Below are 21,023 nucleotides of genomic sequence, written 5' to 3'. Positions count from 1 at the left end.
GGGCGATGCGGGGCAGGTGTGTCCTCATGCACAGGAACACCCGCACATCACAGTGTCCCAGGAAAAACCTGTTCCTACCCACATCACCCAGCAAGGAGCTTGACGTCCCATAGAAAGATGAGTCCTGATTTAAGCTCCTAGGAGTAACTCCTTCCTGCTGACGAGGGTGGTGGAAGCATCCCCCAGGGCAAAGGGGCCCAGCTTTCCCATGTCATTCAGGCACAGCTGTTGCATCATCACACCTGCTGCAAAATCATCACAGCGGTTTCCCAGCAGGGCATTGCTCTGCTGGGGCTCCACCATCCCTGGTCGCATCATCTCGGAGAGGCCCCTGCATTGCTGACTTTGTTGTTTGGAGTGAGGCTTGGAATCCTCATGCCAGAGAGGAGTCCCTGTGAGGATGGTGGATTTCATAAACCCTGGATTAGGATGGAAGATTTGAAGAATTTGGGAGATAGTGATATCTTGTAAAGATATAAAAAAAGTCTCATTTGTACATGATGAATGAGCTGCTTTTCTTGGTAAGACTGGCCAAGATGCAATCAAATCTGGACAGGAGGGTCCTGAACACACATGAGGGTCAGTGGCAGAGCCTCCATCCCCACCCAGCTCTGTCCCCTGGTTATTCTACAGAGCAGGGACACTGGGTGGAAGTCTGTTGAAATTATTTGGGCAAGAGATGCTAGAGCAGAAATAGTGAGCAGTGGCTGGGGTCTGGACTATGTTAGAATGCAGCTGACAGGACTCTTGAGGGACTGAACCCATGTTCTGAGAGAAGAGATTCAAGGTCAACTCCAAGGTTTTGACCTGAGCAACTGAGAGCATGGAGTTAACCATTAACTGAGAGAGAGAATGAGTTTTGTTGAACATTTAAACTGCTTCAACTGCCGAAAATCAGGAATGGCTTGAAAGGAGTAGGACATCTATGGGGTCTCCCACCACCCACCCACAGTGGGTGGCTCATCATACCACCCACTGCAGCCCTAGGTGGTCCCAAGAGCCCCTGTGGAGAAAGAAGGAGGCTCACCTTCTTGCCTCAGGGTGGGGAAGGGCAGCAGCCTGAAGAGGTTTGCTCCCTGCGGCCATCCCCCCACCCCCACCCCCCCAGCCCTCCAGGCTGGCACAGGAGACCTGGGGCCCAGGTAAGGGGTGGCACTGGAACAGGAAGGGTGATGTGTGGGCCTCTGTCTGCAGATACCAACCTCTGGCCCACAGAGGCCCTTCCACCTCAAACTGCTGCTTCCAGAGCCTCTGGAGGAAGTGTCCGCAGGAGTCTGAGGACGCTGCTTTGATTCTCCGGCCACAAACCCTCTAGGCCTGGCTGACAGAGGAGAGCCTGTGCACCCTGGCAGGCCAGCGCCTGGGGACGCACAGCCAGAGAGGCTGTGAGGGTGGCTTTGTGCGGCTCTCCGTTTGTCCCTGGCCAAGTCCCCCTGCCAGGAGAGGCCCATTTGGCTGCCAAAGCTCCTGAACTCAGGTTACCTGAGGAAGCAGCCTGGTAGCCCATCTGTTTGTTACTGCTTTCCCCGCCTTGGGCCTGCTTGACTCAGGGGCCAAATGCCCTGTCCCCCCACCAAATCAACAGACATGAGGGACAAGAAGCCAGCTCTGTGCGAAGAACCGGGAGGACCACCCTATGTGAAAATATGGGTTTCAGGGAACCTCTCCTGACTCACAAAGCCTGTGTTTCTGGGGGAGAGGTCCTGGACCCCATGTATTTATAGAGCTCCCCTGGTGTGCTGACAGGGTCAGGAGCCCCATGCTCCCCAGATTACATGGAGAGACACCAAACTTGAAGAGAGTCAGAGATGTGACACAGGACAGGCAGGAAGGAAGGTCAGGAACGTGATCTGATTGTCTGAACACAAGGGAATCCCGGATATTTGTGGGGTCTCATGGGGGCATTGGCAGAGTTTGAGCCTAAAATAAGGATAAAGCCCTAGAGAGGGGATCGCTGCACATGCTCAGACAGAGGCCTGAGCAGGATTCCAGAAGCCAGCACCAGAGAGGCCTCATGGAGGTACCACACGCCCAGGCATGGGGATTTGGGAGACTCTGCTTCTCACGATGAGTGATTTGGGCACATGGCTCACAACCCAGCTCCGCCTCTGAAGAGTGGAATCCTCACTGCCAGCTCAGCTGTATCAGTGATGTTTCCTGAGCCCCATGTTGGGAGGCAGGATGTGGGAGGCTGGAACTCAGGACGGGATGTTCTTGGGGTGATGGAAAGTGGGGCCCCCTCTGGCCCTCATGCGGTGAGCCCTGGAGCTGGTCGCTCAGCACTCTATGAGCTGTAAACTCTTAACCTCAGTCTGGAGAAAGGTGATCTCTGACATGGAGGCTGGCCCGCCCAGAAATACATTAAATAAATAAATGTGCTCTGCCCAGATTTTATCTCATCAGGATTCCAGAGCATAAGACAGATGGCCTCATGTCCGGCTTGGAGGTGTAATTCACTCCTCAGGTGAGCCCACAGCCTGGGGGTGTGTTTGGGACAAGAGAGGAGGATGACTTGAAGCTTGTGGAGCATGCAGACTTGGGGGCTGGGTGGGCCCCAGGACTTGGCGCCAGGCTGAGTGCACAGACTTCTAGAAACACCCAGCCCTCCCTGGGGCCTGCTCAGTGATGAAAACAAAACGTAGAGCCCTTTAGTTCAGGGAGTTTATTCCTGAGACTTTATTCTAGGGGCATACATATCACATGTGTGAAGATAGCTATAGGGTTGTTCTTCATTGTTATTTCTAAGCCTGAAAAACTGGAAACAGCCTAAATATCCAATGAGAGGGGATTGGTTAGATAAATTATGAACCATCCAGAAAATAAAATGCCTTTCAAAGATGGTGCTGAGACTCCGCTGTTGGTCTAGCGGTTAAGACTCCATGCTTTCAATGCAGGGGCATGGGTTCAATCCCTGGTTGGGGAACTAAGATCTCACATGCCAGGTGGCCAATAAATAAATAAAAGATGATGCCATAGAAGAACAGTTAATAACTCAGAAATAAATTTAAAGCATAGTAAGCAGAAAAACAAAAGGCTGATGAGTATAAAAATCAATCTGGTTTAGAAACTATGTCGATTCATTAAAAATACTGGAAGGATATATACCAAAACAGTGACTAGTTGTGAGATAAGGAGAAATTTTAGATTTCTTCTTTTACCTTTGCTTTTATTTTGATTTTGGTTATCTGAATTTTTAAAATTTTCTAGACTTGTCATGCATTTATTTATACAGAGGACAAAAAGTGATTTTTAAAAGTATTACTCGTGTTAGTACTTTACAATCAGAACTTCCAAGAACTAGTTCAGAAAGGAGAATTTCCAGGCGGGAGGACCAGTAGGACCAAATAGTCCTAACTCTGTCTCCCTCCACATGTTTTCCTCTTTGGGTCACTTTCTTCATTCCCATTGTCTCCTGCTGCCAGATCCTCAGGAGGCCACAGTCCTTTCCATTCTCTGCTCTGAGTATAGCTGGAAACACAGTCTTTGGCTTCTTTTAGCATAGCACAGCTAAGAAACCTGGGACAAGTTCTACTAGAGTTAACAAACCCTGTAGGGAGACAACAGGAACAGAAACACAGCACCTAGAAGGACCATGAAACCAAGCAGGAGACTTCCTTTGTGGCCCAGTGGTTTAGACTTTGCACTTCCAGTGCAGGGGGCATGTGTTTGATCCCTGGTTGGGGAACTTAGATTCCACATGCTGTGGGGTGCTGCCAAAACCCAGCCTCCCCCCAAAATCAACCAGGCTTCCTTCAGCAATGGCGTCAGGCTCCCTCCAGAGACTCCCAGGTCTTGCCCACCCTCTGAAGATCCATGAGGGACAGAGGCTGTGAATCTCTGCAAAGTTTTTGGTGTCTCCCATCAATGCATACTCGTTAAATTGTATTAATGAGAACAAAAGTAATAGGGAACACCAGAGCACTGCTTTACCATATTTGCTGCGCTTTCTGAGACCTATAGAGATTTCTGGGGTTTTGGGTGTACCCCCCCACCCACCTAGTGTGACTGACTGTCTTTCGGAGCCTGGCTGGAGGCTGAAGCCCGCAACCCCTGGTGCTCCCTGGCTGCGTCTGGCTCCTTCTTCTGCCACCCAGCTGCTCCCCTCAGCTTCTCAGAAGCACCCTGGAGCCCAGGGGGAACTGTGGTCAGCTGAGCAGAGGGAGGTTGGGGGGGTAGTTGTTGTCCTGGGCTTGGTGGGCAACGCACTACCTGTTCAGAGCCCCCTGGGGGCTCCCAGCACCTGGTGTGGGGCACCACGGCCTCTTGTAAGTTCCTTCACCGAGGATTTCCTTCCAGTCCATCCTTGTGGCCTCTTGGGGAAGATACAGAATAGGGATCACCCTTTCCTTCTTCACATAGGGCATCCTAGTCTCAGAGGGGCAGAGAGGGCTTGTTTGAGGCTGGCAAGGTGTGAGAGACAGGATAGGATCCAGAACTCCAAGATACAGCTCAAGTTCTCTCTCCATCACCCAGTGTTGCTAAAGCACAGGCCTATACAGGACACTTGACATCTGTTGTCATGAACCTTTGAGGTTAAGGGGCTCTGCCGTGACAGCCTTCTCTGGACTGGAAGACAAGAGGAGAGGGGCAGGGGCAGGGTTCTATCTCCTGGTCAGACTGTGGGTAAGGAGAGTGTTCTAGAGTTCCATCCATCCCACTGGTTTAGGTGCTGAGGGTCCAAGGTTGATCAGGCTATGACTCTTCTTCTAAGGGTTTCACAGTCCCTTAGGGCCAACAGATGGGCAGATTTAACAAGCATATGGCAAGGAAATCCTGTCATTTGGGACAACTTGGGTCAACCTGCAGGGCATTATGCTAAGTGAAATCAACCAGACCCAGAAAGACAAATACCGCATGATCGCAATCATATGTGAAAGTTTAAAAAGTCCAACTCACGCAAGCAGAGAGTAGAATGGAGGTTACCAGGGGTTGGGAGATGGGAGAAATGGGGAGATGTTGATCAAAGGGTTCAAAGTTTCAGACATGCGGTATGAATAAGTTCTGGAGATCTAATGTATAGTACTAGACTAGAATTAATATCCCCTGGAGAAGGAAATGGCAACTCACCCCCGTATTCCTGCCTGGGAAATCCTACAGACAGAGGAGCCTGGAGGGCTACAGTCCATGGGGTCCCAAAAGAATCAGACATGACTTAGGGACTAAACCACCCCCACCCTCACCATAGTTAGCATTATACTATATTATTAACTTGAAATTTGCTAAAGGAGTAGCTCTTAATTGTTTTCACAAAGGGAAAAAAGGTAACACGTGAAGTAATATGTGTTAATTATCTTGGTTGTGGTAACCACTTCACAATGTACATGTATATCAAAACATCATGGGGCTTCCCTGGTGGTCCAGTGGTTAAGAATCCTTCTTCCAATGCAGGAGACACAGGTTTGATCCCTGGTCAGAGAACTAAGATCCCACACGCTGCAGGGGAGCTAAGCTCTCATACTGACTGAAGCCCATGGGCTTTAGAGCCTGCATAATACAACTAGAGAGAAGTGTTAGGGCCTCAATGAAAGATCCCCCATGCCGCGACTAAGACTCAATGCCGCCAAATAAGTTAATTAACTACTTTAAAACAATCACAAAAAATCACATTGTACACCTTAAATATATGCAATTCTTACTTGTCAATTATATGTCCAGTAAACCTGGATGAAAGGAAGGAACAGAGGAAGGAAAGAATTAAAGAAAGAAAGAAAAAGAAAATGCCTCTCTACTACATAGATTTGAGTGAAATGAATAATGTTAATAAAAGCTGGTCACACAACAGCCTATGAAAAATAAGTGCTCCTCAGGAACTTTCTGTTTAATTTTGCTGTGAACCCTAAAACTGCTCTAAAAAAAATAAAGTTGGTAAAATAAAAAAAAAAAACCTTATTTAAGATAAGCATGTGGCATGACAGACAGAGAAGACTTCCTGGAGGAAGTGACATTTGAGCTGGACCTTGAGGAGTAAACTGGTGAGCCAGATTTCGACAGGTGGGGAAGGTGGAAAATGCTTTCGGATAGAGATGGTGGTTTGCTGAGGAGGGAGCAGGAAGACTACTATTAGCAGTTGGCTATTGGGGTGTGGAGCACATGGCCTTGATTTTGGGGTCACCCCTGGAATGTGACACTCCTAGAAAGTAGAAAGTGAGCAGAAAAGTAGGCTGAAAAGAGAACCCTGGGACACACAGCCATGTTGGGGGTGGCACAGAAGAACATGAGGAAGGGGCTGAGGAAGAGGACCCGAGACGCAGAAGGACCACCAGGGGAGTGGGTGGATGTAAGGTTTAAGAAAGAGCAAGGTGGAAAATATCGAACATTGCTACGAGGGCCAGGGACAGCAGTGCTAAGAAGGGCCCAAGTGTTGGCAAGAGTTTGGTCCCAGGTGAGGACTGGGTGGTGGGGTGGACAGGGCAGAGGTCAGGAGGTGTGCATCTGTCTCTTTTTTAAAAAGGTACTTATTTATTTAGCTGTCCTGGGTCTTATTACAGCTTAGAGGGTCTTTTTTAGTTGTGGCATGTGAACTCTTAGTTGCGGCATGTGGGATCTAGTTCCCTGACCAGGGTTGAACCTAGGGCATCCATGCACTGGGAGCACTTAGTCTTAGCCAGTGGACCACTAGGGAAGCCTCAGCATAGGACTTTCTTATTTCTATGTAACAAATAACTGCAAACGGAGTGACTTAAATAGTAAAGCTTCATTCTCTTATGTTTCTAGAAGTCCAAAGCCCAAAATCAGTCTCGGGCTAAAGTCAAGTTGTCAGAGGGCTGGTTCCTCCCTGAGGCTCCAGGGAAGAACCTATCTCCTTGCCTTCCTCAGCCTCTAGTTGGCCGCCTGTATTCCTTGGTTTGTGGTCCCTTCCTCCATCTTCAAAGGGCATCACTCTGATCTCTGCTTCTGTCAGCTCATCACCTTCTACTCTTTGATCTGCCTCTCTCTTAAAGGACCCTAGTGATTACATTAGACCAACCAGAATAACCCATGATAATCTTCCCATCTCAAGATCCTTCATTTAATCATGCACACACAGACCTATATGAGGACAGATTCCAGGGACTGGGACATGAACACGTTGCAGAACTGAAAGGCGTTATTCAGCTTCCCATTGTTCAGGTGGCAAGGGCTTAAGGTGGAGGAAGAAGAGGGAAGGGAGAAGGTGAGTGGAGACAATTCACTGGAAAACAAGTGAAAAAGGAAGGAGGGATGGGACAAGGTCATTCAGCAGAAGACCCAGCCTGGAGAGACCCAGCCAGTTGGAGAGAAGTGGCTTTTAGGATTTTTCTTCCTGATCCTGTTGTGTCTCCTCTCCTTCCTTCCCAAAGCCTAATGGGAAAATTAGAAACATAACCCATGCTGCTGATTCCATAAGACACTGCTTCAGCTCACTCATGATACCTACCCAGCCAGGGGTCTTCCAAGCAACATGAGTTGAAATCTGCATTTTCTAAAGATTTACATTGTATTTCCAATGGCAGATTCTCCTTAATTAAAAAAAGCTGATTATATTATTAAATCTTCCAAGTTCAGATGTTAATGTCCAGCTTAGAAATGTGACGATTTAATTCACGCTCCTCAATCTCCACATGCACTGAAAAATCCCCTCTGAAAAAGTTTTCTTACTGTGCAACTGATTTTCATTCTTCAACTGACTTTACATGTAGCTTAATTTTTTCCCCAGCTTTTTTGAGATATAATTGACAAGGGATCTACATTTTTAAACCACAAGGAAAAAGAAACCCAGAGCTACCAAGAATAATATTTTATTGACTTGGAACGCATTTTGGAATCTGTATTTTTAACCAACTAGGTGATTTTGATGATCAGACAGTTTTAGGTGGTTTTTTTTTTCCTCCCCTTTCCTCTTTCTCTTCCCTTCAGTAAACTGTTTTTCAACTTTGTTTTTCAGTGAAAACCATTTCCTCCTCACCGTGGACTTGATCCAGAGGCTGCGCCCATCTCGCCCACGTCAACAGCCCTGTGTCCTTGGCGGAGGACAGTGCTCTCATTCTGGGCCTTTCCCTTCTTCCTCAGCCAAACCCCAGTTTCTGCACCTCTGTGCAGCTAATAAACAGGCTGAGTTCCCCGCAGCAGGGTAAGCCCCCATCGGCTGTGATTCTCAGGAGTGAGGGGAACCTGGCACTTTCTCTACATTTTCCCCAGTGCAGCCAGCTCTGTCCCAGGCCTTGGGGGTTCCAGGGTGGAGGCAGAATCCAGCCACCCCTAACTTACAGAGCCAAAACAGTCCTGAGTGAACCTGCAGAAATGTGAAAGCTGGGCATTCCCAAGTAAAGTCTTCCCGTGAGAAGGTGTGAGTTGATTTGGGACAGAAAGCACTCGGTGGCCCAGGAAGGCAGCATTGGGCAGGGGTGGGGGTGGGGGAGGGCCCTGTGCTGAGTGGAAATGGGTGGGTTTTTTCCCTTGGCTCCCAGACCCTCTCTGGTTGGGTGGGATCAGCTGCTCCAGCCAGGAGCCACCTGGCCCAGCTTTGGGAGATGTGGAGAATGGATTTCACAGTGGTTTCCACGGGGCCACGGCACGGAAACAGCTGCAGGAGGGGACACAGCTGGTGCGGCCCCTACCCCTTCCTGCAGAGCTGCTCTGGAGGATGCCCCCTCCCCAGAGGGAGTGAGAGGGTCCTACTTGCTCTGGTTCCAGGGGCCGTGAGATGGTACCGCTAAACTAAGCCTCTGATTTTGAGTGCACAAGTTGGCCTTTATTAAAATAAAACCCCATCATCACTTATTCCAGTGGCTCCCAAACCTGGATAAACATCAGGATCACCCAGGACGTTTACTAAAAATTAAAAGGTTGATAAAAATAATGAGTTTGGGAACCCATCCAAGACCTATCAAATCAGAAGCTCTTCAAGGAAGGCTGAGGCAGGAATTGGTATGAATCAGCTTAATCAGATTGCTTTTTTTTTTTTAACTTATTGCACTATAGTTGTTCTATGAAACTATAAACGATAAGCTGTAATGATGCCATGCTAGTTTCCACTGTACAACAAAATGAATCAATAGTACGTTTACATATAGCCAGTCTTTTTTGGATTTCCTTCCCATTTAGCTCACTATAGAGCACTGAGTATAGTTCCCTGTGCTACACACAGTAGGCTCTCATTAACTGTCTATTTTATACACAACATAGCATATACGTTAACCCCTATCTGCCAATTCATCCCACCACCCCCTTGGTATCATACTTCTTTGATTCCAGAAGTTTGAGACCCTAGAATGAGACCATGAAGAGGGAATGGTCAGGGTTCCAGATGAGACAGACTATTTAGAGTCATCATTTAGAGGCATATCTATGTGCCAGAGAATTGCAGACTTCAGTTAAATAGAAATGATCTTATTTAGTTGTCAAAACAGAGGTATGCCAGTGATCATCCCCATTTTGCTGATGAGGACATGGGAGCTCAAAAAGGTCCCATAGCTCGGAAGAGGCAGAGTCAGAACTCAGATCCAGATCTCACTCTCAGCATCTTGACCACAAAAAGGATAATGTGAAAACTAGGCCCTATCTTGGGACTTAGGGCAGCACATGACCAAACTGTGGCATCACCGCTGAGGCTGATTTTGGACTTCTGACTTCCAGAACTGTAACAGAATAAAGTTGCTTTGAGTCACTTGGCTCCTGGTGATTTGTTACCACAGCGACAAGAAACTCATCCACTTACCTAGAGTGGTCGCGCCTCTTCTGGGCCAGCAGACTCACTTCTATGGAATCCCCACCCCACACTGGTTGGGGCTGGGCTAGGTGGTCGGGTGGGGCTTCCCTGGTGGTTCAAATGGTAAAGAACCTGACTGCTAATGCAAGAGACACAGGTTCAATCCCTGGATTGGGAAGATCCTCTGGAGGCGGGCACGGCAACCCACTCCAGTATTCTTGCCTGGGAAATGCCATAGACAGAGGAGCCTGGCAGGCTACAGTCCATGGGGCCACGAAAGAGTCGGATGTGACTTCGAGACTAAAGCAACAATAAGGAGTGCAGTTGAGGCCCTGAAGGGACCCAGACAGCATGGTTGGTGAGGTCCAGACCTCGGGGTGGTATGTGCACGTGCCTGTGTATTGGAACAAAGGGGAGAGCACACCTTAGTGAACCAGGAATTTCTGGGCAGACGATCCACCTAAGCCCTGTCCACATTTTTCTCTCCAGGAAAAAAATAACTTTATCCCTATCAGAAAAGTCACAGTGTCACACACACACACACACACACACACACACACACACACACACACACGAACAAATCTGTGGGTCCTCAGGAGAAGCAAAATCCCCCTTCTGCTCCAGGCATCTTTAATTTTCACAGGGCGGAGAGCAACAGTTGAGAGGCTGGGGCAGCTATCAGCCAGAGGACTGTGGACACATTGTAACATCTGGATTTCCCCAAAGCTCTGGGGTCCTGTGTTGTGAGTGCTCCACCCCCTCAGGGCTTCCCACTTCCACAAAAACTCTGGGAAAATTTGACACTTTTTTTTTTTTTTTTTTTTAAGCAGCAGAGAGCACTTGGAATTTCCAGCTTAATTCCAGTAGTGCTGAGGGTGCTGGGGAGTTTGGCCTTACCAAGCATCCAGGAGGCCCGCCATCCCACTGGGACCCCCCGAGCGCTAGCCCGCACCATTCTGCATGTCCCCCTTCCTCTCCTCCGAGTCATGAAGTTGGGCTTTTCTGTGGGGAGCTGGAGAGAGCCCATGTGGGGTGGTTTTCTCACGTGTGGAGAGGGCTGGCTAGTGGGTGGGCCTGAGCTGACAGACTGGAGCCCAAAGCATCTCCCGGGCAGGGAGTGGGGGCTGTGACGGGAAAGAAACCAAGGAGTGAGAAGCGCTCTGGGGGTGTGGACAGGGCCAGAGGCTGGGTCTGGAGCTGCAAGAGGGAAGGGGAGGTGAGCGGGGGACCCAGGGAACCCAGGGGTCAGTCTGAATGGAGATCATAGCTGGTGCCTGGCCAGGAGCTGCTGGGAGAGCAGGCAGAAAGGAAGGGCCCTGTACCAGCCAGCACACCCTGGTTCTTGGTGCTCAGTCCCCCAGACAAGATGTCAGGACAATACTGCTCCTCGGCAGGAGTGAGGGTCCCACCCAGCGCCTCAGCATAGCCTCAGGAGGATTAAGACTGTCCGCCCTGGGAAATTCCTGGTGACTCAGTGTTTAGGACTCAGCCCTTTGACTGTCAGGGCCTGGGTTCAATCCCTGGTCAGGGACCTAAGGTCCCGTAAGCCATGGATGCACCCCCTCCCAAAAAATGTCACCCCCTTTCGCCAGTTTGTCTGTGATTGTCCTAGTTAGTAGGCAGAATAATGCCTCCCCACCAAGGTGTCCACATGTAATGCCCAGAACCTGTGAATATGTTAGCTCACAGGAAAAGGACTTAGCAGACATGATCATGTTAAGGATCTTGAAATGAGGAAATCGTCCTGGATTATCTGGGAGGGTCCAGTGTGATCACAAGGGTCCTCACAAAACCTGGTGCAGAAGGTCAAAGTAATAGAAAGGCAATGTGACGGGCCACAAGGCAAAGAATGCAGGTGGCTCCTAGAATCTGGAAAAGGCAAGGAGATGGTTTCCCTGGAAGCCTCGAGAAGGCACACAGCATTGCTAATACCCGGACTTGGGCGTGGTGAGGCTGTTTTGGACTCCGACCTCCGGTAACGTAAAAGAAATTTGTGTTGTTTTAAACCGCTAAGTTTGTGGTGATCTGTTGCAGCAGCAATAGGAAATACTGTGTGGTGGGCGTCACCCTCTGCCCCATTCTCTTCCACCAGTGCCTATTCAACGTGACCCCAGGTGAGGGGAGGATCCCACCTGTCTCCCCCACGGCCCTGGCTGGGACCACCATGAGGAGGCCAGGAGGGGCTGCTGCCCACCAGCCAGGGCCTCCAGCTGGTAGGATCCCAGGCTCCTGGGCCAAGACCTTGGTCCCCCGGCCACTGCCTTCCTCACCTATGGATGAAGCAGCCAGGGGCCTGTTGTTTTCTCTGACCCTCTACCTTCCTCCCATTCTCTGGGGCACTGCTCCCCACTCCCAATGAGGAGAACAACATTTTCAAGCTGTGAAAGAAGGAGCCAGAAAAGACACACACACACACAGCGTTCTGGAAAACTTGTTTCCTGGGAACTAGATGTCCGCTACACCTGCTGTAAACAGGATTTTAACAAACAAACTCAGGAACTGCGCTGAGTGAGGGCAGGAGGCGGCCCGGCTGGGTCAGCATCCTTGCCCCTAGAATGCTGAGATTCCACTGCATACCTTCTCACTATTTTTTTCCTCTCTCCTCACAAAGCCCAGCATAGATCATTGTTGTTGTTCAGTCATTCAGTCACGTCCGACTCTGCAACCCTATGGACAGTAGCACGCCATGCTTCCCTGTCCATCTGTATCTCCCGGAGCTGATGCCATCCAACCATCTCATCCCCTGTCACCCTCTTCTCCTCCTGCCTTCAATCTTTTCCATCATCAGGGTCTTTTCCAATGAGTCAGGCTCTTTGCATCAGGTGGCCAAAATTTTGGAGCTTCAGCTTCAGCATCAGTCCTTCCTGTGAATACTCAGAGTTGATTTCCTTTAGGATGGACTGGCTTGATCTCCTTGCAGTCCAAGAGACTCTCAAGAGTCTTCGCCAGCCCCACAGTTCGAAAGCATCAATTCTTTGGCACTCAGCCTTCTTTATGGTCCAACTGTCACATCCATACATGACTACTGGAAAAACTACACCTTTGACTAGACAGACTTCCATCAGCCAAGTGATGTCTATGCCTTTTAATATGCTGTCTAGGTGTGTCATAGCTTTTCTTGGAGCAAGCATCTTTTAATTATATAGATACTTATGCACAAATCACAAGGCACTCACATGTACACAAATATACACAGGGACACAAGTAGTACCAGTGCGTGCAAGAAGGAAACAGGCAAACACACATGTACCAACACACAAACAGGCCGTGTGCCCGAGAACCGACAGACGTGGACAGGCCCACATATACAGATCCTGTACACACTTGCACAGACCCGCACTGGGCACACACACAGACATACACCTGTGCACGAGTAAAGAGCACCCGTGCAGATGGACCCCTAGACTCCTGTGAGCGGGGAGGACCATCCAGTACTTCACACACTCCCTGCAGGCAGGGAGGCGGGGCGTCCTGCTCTGGAGGACTCTGCTCTGGAGCCCTCTGCTGGCGATGCCAGGAATAGGCTGCCAGGCCCTCTTTGGCCCTGGAACAGAGGGGGCCTGGACTAGGGGTTCGGAGGGCAGGGTGATGAGGAGAGAAAGGGGATCAATTAGAGCTAAATCCTGAGCCCTCAGCATCCTGTCTCCATCTGGTCCAAAGGACTTTCTGCAGCCTTGACTCTAGGGCTGAAGGAGAGGTTTCTCCTGCAAATTTCCTCTTGGACCCCAGCCTCTTTCTGTTAGACTCCAGGCCTGCCTCGTCCTTTCAGTGGGCATTACTAGGTGGCCGTGTGCAGAGGAAGAGATCCTGGCCTGGCAGTATACACATTCCCCTCTCTCCAGGACAAGTCGGCTTCCCCTCCAAAGTCCAGGACCCCAAGCTGGCTCCACCCTACTCCTTCCGCCCCACTTGAGCCCTCTTGCAGAGGCGGATCCCTGACTCTCCTTGTTACAGCTACCTGTTCAGCGGTAAAGAATTCACCTGCAAGGCAGGAGACACAGGAGACTCAGGTTCGATCCCTGGGTCAGGAAGATCCCCTGGAGGAGGGCATGGCACCCCCTCTAGTACTTTTGCCTGGAGAATCCCGTGGACAGAAGAGTCTGGCAGGCTACAGAGCATAGGGTCGCAAAGAGTCAGACATCACAGAAGCAACTTAGCATGCACGCACTTTCAAACCTCTACTTCCTGTATCTCCTCAGAGGAATCACCCTCCTGCTCTCATCACATTTCTCTTCCATTTTCTCCTGGGGGGAGGGGGAGGAGATGAAGAAGATTTGGGCTTTGGAATGAGACGGACGAAGCTGAATTCAGATCTCACCTCAAACGTGGGATTCACTCACCAGTGAATGGGCCTCCTGGGCAGCTAACCTAATTGCCCTCAGCCTGGGTTTCACCAGGTAGAATGCAGATCACGTTACTTACACAGCGGGGCGAGAGCATTCTCAGTGCCAGCACCAGAGCTGGTGTAAGGGGCAAGCCGGTCAGGCAGCTGCTTGGGTGCCATCTACAAGGTGCTCAGGCATCACTGGAAATATAAGGAGATGAAGAAAATCATGTCTGGAACACTTTTAAGAGTCAGCTGGATGTTCTGCTTTAATAAGCTACTAGCAGTGGGGTTGTTGTTTAGTCGCTCAGTCTGTTCGACTCTTTGCGACCCCATAGACGGCAGCACACCAGGTTTCCCTGTCCCTCACTATCTCCTGGAGCTTGCTCAAACTCAGGGCCATTGAGTCGACGATGCCATCCAACCACCTCATCCTCTGTCGCCCCTTCTCCTCCTGTACTCCATCTTTCCCAGCATCAGCAGTGGGGTGGGGGAAACCCAAAAGAACAGGCCAGAATAATAGTTGATTTCTAAGCTGTTTTATAAGGAGCATGGGGCAAGGTCTCAGGTTTTTGTGTGTCTGATTGCAGCAGGTGAGTTCACAGTCAGAGCTGAACTGCTCAGAGGAGATGGAGTGTTGCAGCACGGATCCTCTCCTCAGCCTGCTCTCTCCTTTCTCCAAGCAGAGATTAGTTCCACTACAGTAAAGCTGAACTCATAGTAAAGGAATGCCAGTTTGATGGGGCATAGAATGATTAGGCTGTGTTGGGAATCCACATGCTTCCCCACTGGGCCCTTCCTGACACATGGATGGTGCTTAATAGACGTTAGTTGGGTCTGCCTCTCCAGTACGTGGCCCTAACACTTCTCCCCAGACCCCTCCACTCAGCCCAGCCCTTCCTGCATCCTCTCTGCCCGGTCCTTGGGTCTACAGCCTCACTTGGTTCTTCACCATACTGTCTCCTCCACCAGCCTTACCCACTGGCCCCACCCATCCTGCAAGCCCCAAGAGTTCTAGCAGATTTCTTTTCTTGGGAAATCAGATAGTTCTTGTACATTATCCTTTTTGAAACAACAAAAGGCCTTCACCATCTTGCCCTGGAAATTATCTCTTTATCTTAAATGTCTAGTCAGGTAGTCAGTCCCTGCTTACCAGTGAGAAATATTTCAAAACTTGGATTCTGGAAAGTGGGTCAGGGTTCCAGACAATGAGCCAAGAGAAAAAATCTAGGACTCAGCGTTATGAACGGGGCTCAGTTTTCCAGGTTGAGCCATAAATGCTCATTTAACGCATCTCAAAGCTGAGTGCCACACACCCACACGGGGGAAAAAAGAAAAACCCTGCTGTTGCAAGACCTGTAGGTAGAAATGGAAAATAACAATGTGCATCTAGAAAAGTCTGTTTACTTTTTTCTTGAAAGCTGGTGCTTGAGGGAAAGGAGGTTTCTTAATAGAAGTATGAGGTGATGGGTGGGGCGCTCTGAAGGAAACTTCCAGGTGCATTTCAAGGGCTCTGAAGGCTGAAAGCTTTTGTTCTTCATCATTCTGATGGATCTTTCTGGAATTCAGTCTGCCTTTCTTTTGATGCAGGAGAAGTCCTGGCTCCATCCTGACAAGCAGTCAGCCAGCATTGTTTGAGCTGAAAGAATAGAACGGAGCTCCTGAGGTAACTGTGGTTGGGTTGTTAGAAAGGAGATGAAGGAAGGGGGTTCAGGGTGTGAAATCTGGGCTTTAAAGATGCCCTGAGGAGAATTCCCTGGCAGTCTGGTGGTTAGGATTCCATACCGTCATTGCTGAGGGCCCGGGTTCAATCCCTGGTTGGGGAACTAAGATCCTGCAAGCTGTGTGGTGTGTCCAAAAAAAAAAAAAAAAAAACATCCCGAGGAAGAATGACCTGAACTGAACTGGTTGTGGAAGAAGAAACAAAGAACAAAAACAGAGGGAAGAGACTTCCCTAGTGGCCCGGTGGCTAAGACTCGGCACGCACAACGAAGGGGGCCTGGGTTTGATCCTTGGTCAAAGAACTAGATCCCACATGCTGAAACTAAGAGTTCATATGCATAAACAGCTAAGAGTTTGCATGCTGCACCTAAGACCTGATGCAGCCTAATAAACTAATGAATATTGAAGGGAAAAAAAAAGAGAAAAAAGGCAGATTATGGTACATATGTGACGCTCCCTTCAACTGCAAAAGAAACAAAAGGAGGTGGGAACCGGACAGTTCCATAGCTGGCCATCAGGTGACACCACAGGCCCAGGACAGCTTGGTTGCAGTCCAGGGGACTCCGGAGGCCCCAGGGGACTAGGGGAGTCACGGGTTTGGAAGCACAGGGCGTTCTCAGATTCTGTCTCGTTTTGACTGAGTTGGAGAGAGATAGGCATGCACATTGCCTTCCTTCTCCAGCCCCCACCCCATCTCCTCTGAGGGCTTTATGCTGATACAGGAGGCCTGGGTACTAGGTAAAGTGGTGATGGATGGTGCCCAGAGGGAGGGGGCCAGGGACTGCGGGTGAGTAGAGAGAAGAGGAAGAGGGGCTCAGGAATGCCTTGGCCAGAACCCTGATAGCAGGAGGGGACCGAAAACAACGAACCTTTGTTAAAAGTCCGCCCCCACTCACAGGTCCTGACACAGGCAAGCCCAGAGGGGAATCAGGCCGCCCCACCTATGGGGCTGCCCACAGATGCAGGTGATTCAGAGCTTAGGTTTGGCTGATAACAGCGCTGGATGAGCTGAAAATGCACCCTTTGTGAGGGTGGCCCTTCCTCAGGCCCCCTTCTCACTGCTGGGCTGGCTACACCAGGAGAGCTGCCTTGCAGGAAACAGAACTGACTGGAAAAAATGCAAAGAAATGGAATATTTCTCTGCAGTGAGATGCCGAGTGACAACTTCACGTGGCCTCAGACCAAACATGCAGGAGACTTGGTTCTCGGCCTTTTGGCTGAGATCAAGTGAAATGTGCAGGAGGAAGCTGCCCCTTGTCTGGAGCCCACATTCTTTTCCTCCAGGTCTGCAGTCTCAGCGGGGTCCCCACCCTGTCACCCCCACACAAACCCCCCCGAGCTCCCCCAGGAGAAAGCAGCACTTTAAGTACTAAGTCAGGACTCTGGGCTCCAAACGGCCAAAACTTAGCTTGAATCAGCTTGGTGAAAAGGGACCGCTGACTTAACTGGTTCAATCAGGGCAAGGGTGGAGCTCACCCTGCTGGGACTCCCTTCTCTCTGCATCTCTCAGAGACTGGTGGCACCTTGTCTTCTGCAGGCTTTGCCCCACTTTGGCAGGGAAAATGACCATGGTCAGTTCAGGGTTACCGTTTCACAGTTTTATGACCAGACAGGAAATTGTACCATCCACTACTTGGTTAGGGAAAGGTCCTGAGGAAGTGTTCTCATTGGCTCACCTTGAGTCATGCACTCGGTTCTGGACCAACTGCCGTGGGCAGCGGGGTGCATTACTGTGGTTTTCCTGGACTGAGTCACTTGCCCAACCCTGTGGGAATGAGGTACAGGACAGACACATACAATACGAGAACCTCCTTGCTGTGCACTTGGGGTCTCATGATGCAGAGCTGCTAGCTGCTCCCCAAGAACAATTTCCCCTTTTCTTTAACAGAACAAAAGGTGCTTACTGGATGCATGGCTGCCGACAATAAAAACTGCACTTCCCCATTTCCCTTGCTCACATCAGTGGGATGAACGTCTACCATGAACTTCTAAATGGGGAGCAGCCCCTCTGGACCCTCTTTCTCCTCCTCTGTGCAGTCTGGAAGTCTGTGTGAGGATGACCCTCTGGATCCTACGGATGAGGACAGGACCTCATAGAGATGGCACGATATCCAGTCAGTTAGAAAAGTCCGAGTCCCTGTAGTCATTTTGGCCCCAGTTTAGACACCGCTCTTGTTAGTGTGTGTTGGTCGCTCGGTCATGTCTGACTCTCTGCATGCCCATGGGCTGTTGTCTCTGTCCGTGGAATTCTCCAGGCAAGAATCCTGGAGTGGGTAGCCATTCCCTTCTCCAGGGGATCTTCCCGACCCAGGGATCGAACTCGGGTCTCCCGCACTGCATGCAGGTTCTTTACCATCTGAGCCACCAGTCTTATTTGGGGCTTCTGCTGATGGCACTAGTGGTAAAGAATCCTGCTGACAAGGCAGAAGATACAACAGGTACGGGTTCAGTCCCTGGGTCAGGAAGATCCCCTGGAGAAGGAAATGGCAACCCACTCCAGTATTCTTGCCTGGAAAATCTCATGGACAGAGGAGCCTGGCGGGCTACAGTCCAGAGGTCGCATAAAGCTGGCCACGACTGAGCAACTGAGCACAATATTACATCTTAAGTAATACATCTTGGGGCCTTCTATTGGTTCTCACTGCTGTAAGCTGAAAATGCCATCTCTTGTATCCAAGGCCAAATTTGTTCTCTGACCGTGTATACTTCCATCCAAATCCAGAAAAGTCCTCCCTATAACCAACCCTTTGTTTGCTGAGAATATGACCAGACACATCACAGAGACCTAAGAGATTAGGTCTCCCTAACCCCAGAGATTATGCTAAAGCCTTTGACTGTATGGATCACAATAAACTGTGAAAATTCTAAAGGAGATGGGCATACCAGACCACCTGACCTGCCTCTTGAGAAATCTGTGTGCAGGTCAAGAAGCGATAGTTAGAACTGGACATGGAACAACAGACTGGTTCCAACTAGGAAAAGGAGTACGTCAAGGCTGTATATTGTCACCCTGCTTATTTAACTTATATGCAGAGTACATCATGAGAAACGCTGGACTGGATGAAGCACAAGCTGGAATCAAGATCGCTGGGAGAAATATCAATAACTTCAGATATGCAGATGACACCACCCTTATGGTAGAAAGTGGAGAGGAACTAAAAAGCCTCTTGATGAAAGTGAAAGAGGAGAGTGAAAAAGTTGGCTTAAAGCTCAACATTCAGAAAACTAAGATCATGGCATCCGGTCCCATCACGTCATGGGAAATAGATGGGGAGACAGTGGAAACAGTGTCAGACTTTATTTTTGGGGGCTCCAAAATCACTGCAGATAGTGATTGCAGCCATGAAATTAAAAAACACTTAGTCCTTGGAAGGAAAGTTATGACCAACCTAGATATCATATTAAAAAGCAGAGACATTACTTTGCCAACAAAGGTCCGTCTAGTTAAGGCTATGGTTTTTCCAGTGGTCATGTATGGATGTGAGAGTTGGACTGTGAAGAAAGCTGAGCACCAAAAAACTGATGCTTTTGAACTGTGGTGTTGGAGAAGACTCTTGAGAGTCCCTTGGACAGCAAGGAGATCCAACCAGTCCATCCTAAAGGAGATCAGTACGGAATATTCATTGGAAGGACTGATGCTAAAGCTGAAAAACTCCAATACTTTGGCCACCTCATGTGAAGAGTTGACTCATTGGAAGAGACCCTGATGCTGGGAGGGGTTGGGGGCAGGAGGAGAAGGGGACAACAGAGGATGAGATGGCTGGGTGGCATCACCGACTTGATGGACATGAGTTTGCGTAGACTCCGGGAGTTGATGATAGACAGGGAGCCCTGGCGTGCTGCAATTCATGGGGTCGCAAAGAGTCGGACACGAGTGAGTGACTGAACTGAACTGAACTGAACTGAACCTAAGAGAAGGAAATGGCAACCCACTCCAGTATTCTTGCCTGGAAAACCCCATGGACAGAGGAGCCTGGTAGGCTACAGTCCATAGGATCGCAAAGAGTTGGACACGACTGAGAGAATTCACTTGACCTAAGAGATTATTTTCATGTCTCCCCTGCACCCTGACTCCATCTCACTGGGCATGTTCCAAAGTGTTTCATATGTGGGTTAGACCAGATTCTGCCCAGGGCTCCTACAGAGTGGAGGCCATGCTCCTTTATCAGACTAGGATTCCTGAATGCTGGAGCGGTGGAGAAGCCTTCCAGCCCCACCCCGGGGTACTAGCTAAGCCCCTCTCTTTAGGGTAAGGGCAGCACACAAATGGCCCATCTGCCCCTGAGGCAGGGCCTGGGGACACCGAGTTACTAAGCCGAGCAATGGAGGACTCAGAAGAAATTGCCAGTTCCTGCCTCTTCTGCTGCCGCCTGGGGGTGTTCCAACCCCAGGCTCCTACTCAGATCCTCGTGGCCCATGGTCCTTAGGGAGGGAAGAGAAAGCACCAGCAGGCTAGGGCCTGGGTTTCCGGGAGAGGCTATGGCTGGGTCATGTGTGAGGTCAGTGTAGGAGAGGAGGCACAAAAAATAATCCAGGGACTTTGTGTCTAATAATCCCAGACTCTTGCTCCAAGCTTTCATAGTTGAAGAGGAATAACTGAGTTAATCCTAGGTGAGAAATTCAGAAGGAAACCTCGCCTAAGACCATAGAAACACAGTCTGGGCTGGGCTGGACTCTACCTTTCTGTACTGGTGTTGTTGAAAGACAATGGCTGGCAAGCTGCATCTTTTTTAGCGCCATCCTTGGCTCCCAAGCAGCTGGCTTCACCTCATCTGCTTTCCCTCCAAACTCCTCCCTTAGAGGGGCCTCCCTAAGAGCCAAGATGTTGTCTCTAATCTCAGACTGGAGTCAGAAGACTTCTCATAGAGCAAGTTGGATGAGCCCAGGGCCCTGGGAGCTGGTAGGCCCCACCTGAACTGACAGGAAGGTGACAGTGGGGGTCCGGGATCCCTGGATCTCCTCTAACCAGGGCAGTTCTCTGCATTGGCTTCCCCTGACTCTCTGGCTCCCCTTCACATGAGGTACACCAGCCCCGAAGGACACACAGGGCTGGTGTCACAGTAGCATGGGAGCAAGATGCTGAGCGATGACCCTTGCACACATTTGCCGTGGCCAGGAGCAGGCAGCGCTCCTAGCTGGTGAGAGACAGCCAAGGCTGGCCATCCATCCATGAGGTCCAGGGCCACCTCCCCTCCCACCCCCGTGTGGCTTGCTCACCTGCCTCGCTGAGCCCTGAGACGCAGGCCCGCTTCCCCATCATCATCCCCTGCTCTCACGATACACCACAGGCAGCGCTCTCTGCTACACCTT

The 21,023-nt window shown here is 50.0% G+C and overlaps 1 long non-coding RNA gene across 1 annotated transcript; it reads left to right on the top strand.

The window, feature by feature from the left end:
* Positions 1-11,575: 11,575 nt before the first annotated feature.
* Positions 11,576-17,732, top strand: LOC122442054. The gene is made up of 3 exons (XR_006269532.1): positions 11,576-11,642; positions 15,582-15,657; positions 17,602-17,732. It is a non-coding gene; the product is annotated as an uncharacterized LOC122442054 (long non-coding RNA).
* The last annotated feature ends 3,291 nt before the right edge of the window (positions 17,733-21,023 follow it).

Source organism: Cervus canadensis, chromosome 5 (assembly GCF_019320065.1).
Source record: "Cervus canadensis isolate Bull #8, Minnesota chromosome 5, ASM1932006v1, whole genome shotgun sequence".
Classification (NCBI taxonomy): domain Eukaryota; kingdom Metazoa; phylum Chordata; class Mammalia; order Artiodactyla; family Cervidae; genus Cervus; species Cervus canadensis.
This window is presented reverse-complemented; position numbering and strand designations above follow the sequence as displayed.